Below are 6,000 nucleotides of genomic sequence, written 5' to 3' on the forward strand. Positions count from 1 at the left end.
CATCCCCAACATAATCCTTGCGGATTGTTGAGGAGCCAAACATGGGAAGCACTCTGCCCAAGGATACGAGCGGCCCGAGCACGATCCGCGCGTGCCAGAACACCAGGATTCGAGCGGCTTGTACCTAGGACGAGCGAACTGTGAAGCATGATCCGAGCGTCCCCTCCCCTGATCCGAACGGATCCCAAGTCAGAACAGCCCGTGCCCCAGCACGGGACGAGCGGATCAAGGCAGGACTAGCAAGGAGGATCCGCGCATTTCCCTCGGGAGTAGCATTTCCTCAAGTTTTCTTAGGGTCTTAATAGTCATTTAAGCCCTTAGTAACCCTAATCCTTGTACCTAATCTTTAGTATAAATACCCCCTTTTACTACCTATATTAGCATGGACTCTTATGCTCTCTTAATCATCTCTTAATACTCTTAAATTAGTCTTAATTTAGTTGTAATACAATTCTCAATATTAATCATATCTTAATCTTTCCTTAATTTCTCTATTGCACTTCCTTTTATTTGGGTAATTAGAAGATTATTTGGGTTTATTTGGAGGATTGACAACCCTCCATCAATCAACAATTACTTCTATTATTCTTTCCTTTATTATTGGGAATCATCTTCATAGGTATAATTCCGCTTTACCCTTGTTTAATTATTGTTAATCACTTTCATTTATTCATCATGTTTTGCTTTCTTAGTATAATTGACAACCTTATTAGCATGCTAAACTTGATCATGAGTGAGTAGTTCTTTAGCTAGGGTTAATGGGGAATTAGGGGAAACAAACATGGGGATTGATCTATGCTTAATCTAATATGTTTTCATAATTACTTTGCTTGCTTGTTGTGATTTCAACTTATGCACATGTTATGTCTGATGAAATGCAAGCCTATGAATCCTTTCATTTTTTACCCATCTCTTATCTCTTCAATGAGGCTTGTAAGATATAAACCAACTCGAATCTTATTAGACCATGCATAAAGTTGAATAGAAAGTATTAAGTCGACTTGTAGGTGTTGTACAGTCTAGACGACTCGGCTCCGGGACCCAAACCTTCTTGGGGATTGTAAGATATACAATAATTCGATCCCATGACACCAATAAGTGCTTGCATCTAGTTGAAAACATGTTCGTATGATCAACTCCCATGAATCCCCTATGAACCCATGACACCCTAGTGCCTTTAATCATTTGTTTACAAACCCCTTTAATTACTTTGCTTTGTTTTCATTAATTTACTTTCATTTTGTTGATTAGTTTAGATTACACATCATCTCAACCCAAATTGTGACACCCTAAGAGATAGCTATTTACAATTGAGAATCCTACATCAATACCCGTCCCTTAGGATCCGACCTTTACTTACCTCTTTACAAGAGTAGTTTATGAAGTTATAAATATTGTTTTGGTTGGTAGCTTTTGACGACGAGTTTTAATCCACGCCAAATAAACACGACATTAAGTCAGGTTTTTACCCAGACAAGGGGGAGCTCGGGAGAAGACGCAACACCTGTTGCGCCTCTTCCAAAGGTCGCAGTTGTTGCCCCGCCTTTTCCTAAGTGATTCTCCAGCGAGGTTCGTTGAAATTCATTATAAGTTCGTTATTTGTGGGCCCGGGCTTCATGCGCCTCTTCCCCGACATCTTATCTTGAACATATGGCTCCTTTTTGGCGTTCTCTTCGTCTGAATCGGCATTTTATTATCAACAGACTACAGACAACCACGACATTTTGGTTCCCCAGCGAGAATTCATGATCATTAAATACAGTTCATGGCCTTCTCCTCTTTATCGGAATTTCGCTTTCGACAACTCGAGCGAATTTTCTCCTTTGCGATGCCAAGGACGCGCCATTGTCGATCAAACACTTTTCCTCAATGATGCCAAGGACACGTCGCTGTTGATCTATTACTTTCTCCTCAGCGGTGCCAAGGGCAAGCCGTTGTCGACTCAACGTATGATTCTTCCTCACGGAGTTTAAGATAAAATTCTCCGAAGAGTACCTTCGAATCCTTCACCCAGGGATGTCTCAGGTATGGTTTCTTCTTATGGCTGGCGAGCTTCCTTACATAGTCTAATAGACTTTAAACGATCCTCCGCGATAGTCGACAGACTCTAAAATGTTCCCGACGACAGGTCCTTGGTTCAGACCCCTTTAGCCGCCTCGCGTCGCCATAGTCGTCAGGTTGTAATATTCGATTGACCTGATGACTATACTTTGTCTTTCGCCTTGCCCAAGCCTCAGTCAAAGTGGAGGCTCTGTAGATACCTCATTTCTACACCTCCCGCCAACCACCCAGTGATGATTGGGCCGCATGTTTGATACGCGGAACGATTTATGACAGTCCGTAAGTTCATCGTTAAGTGATACCTCAAATAATCGAGTCAACACCTCATCTACGCACCGATACGGTAATTTTGACAGTAATTATAGTTCATTTGGAGTCCGGGTCAAAAACCGCTTCATTTTCTAAAACCGTTTGAATGCCGAGTACGAATATTCCGGAATGTTCTAGAATTCTCTAGATATTTATTCCTAATTAAAATTAATATTTTAAGTAAATATCTACCTTAATATTGTATTTCATGGAATAAGGAAGTGTGAATCTACCGAAATTCCATAATAAAACGCGGAAATCTTTCTTGTAGAGGATGAAACTTCTGGGCCGGGGAAACGACGGAGCAAATGTTGCGCCTCTTCGAAGAATCACAGTAGTGGCTGCGACTCTTCTCCAGCCCTCTTTTCGCATTTTTAAGAATATTTTCGAGATTTGTTTCCATATCCGTGTCATTCCTAAACTCTTCCACATGTTTAGTATAAATAGAGGCCTCCGGCCTCCATATTTGGCACACGATTGTTCCGCCCCTTCTTTCTCTCTCTTTGCATTCTAGACTACGCTATTTCCTTTTGACGCCGACGTGATTGATCAATCGACCACGTAAGCTCAGATCATTCTGAGTCCCAGTCACGTTGCATAGACCGACCAATTTGACCAACTTCACCTTTAATCAATGTACTAAATCCTCTAATGAGGGCACTTTCCACGCATATTCGAGTCGAGCAATCACTTAAACGATAAGTTTAGTCAATCTCATTTCATCAAACATGTAAGTCTGAGGGTGTAAATCCCATTTTATTATTGTACTTTTATTTTGTATCAATTAATGTAAATCTATATCGAGAGCCCGTTCGAAAACCGATTCAAAATCCACCTTTTAAAGCCATTTTTACGAAACAGCAGAGGTCAGACGTCGAGAAGAAACGCAGCGGCAGTTGTGCCTTCAGGAAGGATCGCAGCCTTGCTGCACCTCTTCCGGAGCCTGCCTATTGCTCCTGCTCTTCTTCTTCTTCCTCGAATTCCTGCAAGTTTCCTCCTTTTCTTATTCTTTCATGTTTCTTCGTTCTTTTTGTTATTTCAGTACAAAAATCATATTTAAATAACTCCCTTTAATTACAATGCTTAATTCGTCCTTTATCCCGAGTAATTAAGTACTTGCGGGTTTTCGCCGTCTTAATTCAAATTGATTCTTTGGGGTTTCGGCTTGTTCATGTCGAGGTTCTGGAATCCTAATTTGATTCATAAGTTTTCTTCCGAATCTTATTTGTCTAGTTTCGTCTTAATTTAACCTCAAGTTTTGCCTTTTTGTATTTCTGACACGAGTTCATCGTATCATCATAAACATGTAAACCGCTGTTATTTCTCATTTTAATTCGTTTTATGACTTATCCAGAAATATATAATTGGTTAAAACACTTCAATCCGAGTCTAAATATAGACAATTCATCTTAAATGTATCAACGAACGATAACGGTGTTGCGATTCTAACTTCACAACCAGCCCCCGCTTGAGAACAGACGCATAAAGTGTTGCGCGTCTTCCAGAGGACGCAGCAGATGCTGCGCCTATTCTGGGTTGGTTTCTGCCTCTGAACTCTTTCTCGCTTTGATGTAGCTCCTAATTACGGTTTAAATCAACTATTATTCGTATTATCACCTCTAATCTGACGTGTTTTCATATTTTAATTCTAATTTTATTTTTCTTTTATTCTCATCTACGAAATCCCGTCTTTTAGCGTACTTTTGATGTAGATCAAATAAAGCTTGTAATTTTTGTAATTTTAATAATTCTAATTTAGTTTTCATTATTATTATCTAGGATTTAATTGTATGGCATTCATATGTATTGAATCTAACATTTACTTCGACCAAATTGTTTGCTAAAACACGTGTTAACCGACATAGTCTAATTTCACATGCTAGGATTATTCCATGTTTGTTGCATTGCATGCATTACATCGACGACATATCAAATATGAACAATTTCCCTAATCATTAGTAGAGGCCGCTATCGAGGCAGGCGGGATTAGGTGTTCGAATTAAAGAACTTCCTAATACGTACCCTCACCCCTTATTCCAGTTATCTTTGGACATCCGTGTCCATTGGCATCTTGAGAGTCATTCTAGATATAGAATGCTAAGGGTAACGAGTTCTTAGTGTTCATGTCATTACTTTGTGTCTTGACTTGGCACGTGGTATTCGAACGGTTTCCAATTTTTTCCACAATATATTGGTGGCGACTCCAGAAATGCAGGCTTATTCAACCTTTCACCGGTTTCAATGCCTCACAAATCGGTAACGGCCCATGGCGTGCTTTGGCAAACCAAGGTTCCATGGGATAAGTGTCGCCGCCTCAAAAACCAAACAACGCGCGGGTGGCCCATGTCCACACAGTTTTGGTTTTGGTTATGTATCGCTTTAAACTTATATAATAAAGTACTTTCTTTTATGGTCCCTTTTGATACACATTGCCTGGGGTAACCGAGATGGTAGCACTTTCATGCATTAGGTGGCCTTGGTAAGGCACCTTGGTGTATGGGGGTGTTACGTTTCCACCCCACCTTCACCCTCTTGCACCCCCGCTTCCGGGTCAAGATATTCTCGGTCAATCCACAAAGAGGCAATGTCGTCATCCGGGGGCATGTAGAAATCAAAGGCTATTCCCCACCCTAAAGGAGAGTTATGGGGTCGGGGAAGGTACATGTACCGCTTAGCCTTAAAGCCTCCACCCATTTTCCATATGACTTGGAGGGGGTGTTTTTTCACAACCTCAATCTTACCCGTTCTCTCATAGCATCCGGTATCCATCAAAATATCACCCACAAGTGCTGAAGTGCCCTCCATAAGGGGGACCTCCAACTCACAAACTAACTTTTCAATCATTCCACCAATATAAATGGTGTCCGTGGGATTCTTTTGAAGCCCCAAACATCCCTCAACAAATAAATTGGCCCAATCTGGGACCTCACTCCCTTACGGAGTCATTGTCCACAAACATTGCAAATTTGATACGGACATTTTTGCGGGTTCGGTTTGCACAAGGTAATTTGTGTTTATGTGGCGAATCACGTTCCGAAGGACGGGATGAGGAATGTTGGTGTTCTTACTATTCTTATCCCTAGCATCGCCAGCCAAAAGGCATTTACCCTGGCTTTGTTCATGGCGATTGGTTCGGGAAGTTTGGTGATGTGAAGAGTGTTAGTTATTTAAACAAAATTAATACTCATCTTATGATATCAAAATTATAAATTAATTTTAGGTGGTCTAAATCTACAGGCCTGCATAGTCAAAAATAAAAGAGATGGTATAAAACCATCTTAAGACAAAAATTCCTTACAATGGTTTAAGGCAAATAAGGGCACTACAAAGGTCTCCTACCTTTGTAGTTATTGAGCTATATGAATGTGGATGCCAAATACACCAAAATTACCAAGATAGGTAATCTCCTAAGGTGGCACCCAAGATTCAACCCAAAATACTACTAAAATTACTAACTACATAATAGTAGTAGTAACCTTGTAATTTGTATATTTGATGTACTAATTAATATTATTACTTTGATAATATTACTAGTTAGTATTTTTATGTGTTTTAATATGAACAAGATGAACAAAATAAAAAGAAAAATTAGTCTCTAGGAGATGTATATGGACCGACCAAGCCTCCTAT

Source organism: Silene latifolia, chromosome X (assembly GCF_048544455.1).
Source record: "Silene latifolia isolate original U9 population chromosome X, ASM4854445v1, whole genome shotgun sequence".
Lineage (NCBI taxonomy): Eukaryota > Viridiplantae > Streptophyta > Magnoliopsida > Caryophyllales > Caryophyllaceae > Silene > Silene latifolia.